The following is a 1,383-nucleotide window of genomic DNA, read 5'->3' on the forward strand; positions in this document are numbered from 1 at the left end:
TTGGCCATATAAATATCAGCATCTGCACCAAATTGCATATTTTTGGTCATTTTGGGCATTTGAATAAAACTGTGTTTTTCCGCCATATTCTCCTATATTATACTTTATGAATACTTATATACTTTATATAATACTTTATATATCATACTATATAAATCATAAAAGACTGATAGATCAAATATGATACTCAACAAAAAAAACACATATGCAACATTTTTAATAGTTTTTCCCTGAAGATCCAATGAACTGTTCCTTTTCCAAAAAAATCAAAAATTATATATATATATGTATATATGACTGTTATTTAATATGTCAGGCATTACAGGCTTAAGTATCAAGACATTTCTTCTAAATTTAAGGAATACAATTGAACTCAAATGAGTCAATTGTTGTCATACAGTACGAGTACAGAGCTATATGGAGTGCATGTGGAGATTTTTTCAGGAGAAACACTTGAAAAATTCACTACACGACCCCATTCATTCTCCAGATTTTTTAAGAGAAACAATTGAGATATTAATTTCAATTTTTTTCTTTCCTATAGAAAAGCCCAAAATGTGTAAAAGTCCCCTGAAGGATCCAATCATACCATTTCTCAAACAGTAATGCAATCTGAAAGTATTAACCAGTGCTCTTTTCTTCATTAGCTAAATATAAAGGTGAATTATTTCCTCGTCTAATATCTCGCGCGAGCCAAATGGAGCTCTTATGAGGATCTGAAAGTCAGCAAATGTACAGTATGAGTTAAATTAGAAAATAAGAGCCGAGCAAAGGAGCAGCCATCAGCGAAAGCCAAAGGCAGGACGGATGGTGTGGCGCTCTGATACAGATAACCTTGTAGAGGTGATGAGAGCATGAAAAAATTTCGATGTATTTGTTCTTTAAACACACCGTGGGTGTGCTGAAGCAGCATTTATGATGCAGTGTGCTTGGCTGCGTTTGATTGTATTGATTTCATTATGCAGCCTTGTTGTCTGTGTGTTTCCAAACGCAGACACACACACACACACAACTTGTTATTAAATTATGCATTGCATCCACTTTACAAATGAGAAATTGAACATTTTGAAAAGAAGACATCAATTCAATAGATGCAAGATGCTGATAATGTACATCACTGACTGAACTAGGGAGAAATAACTGTTTTGCTTAACGTTACGTCCACTGGAGAGTCTCTAATCTATATATGCGATCTCTCTATTAGCTGTGCGCTGAATGAGCATCCTATGCAAATGAGTTTCTTCATGTGCCTGCAGCGAACGCCTCATAAAACACTACAGAAAGACATTAGACAGCAGGGCAAAAGGTCAAATGTGTAAGTCTTTCTTTCAGTAACACAATGTGAATCACTAAATTAAAATACAGAAGTACACTCAAAAAAAA

This window comes from Sinocyclocheilus grahami, unplaced genomic scaffold, assembly GCF_001515645.1.
Source record: "Sinocyclocheilus grahami isolate Dianchi unplaced genomic scaffold, SAMN03320097.WGS_v1.1 scaffold359.1, whole genome shotgun sequence".
Lineage (NCBI taxonomy): Eukaryota > Metazoa > Chordata > Actinopteri > Cypriniformes > Cyprinidae > Sinocyclocheilus > Sinocyclocheilus grahami.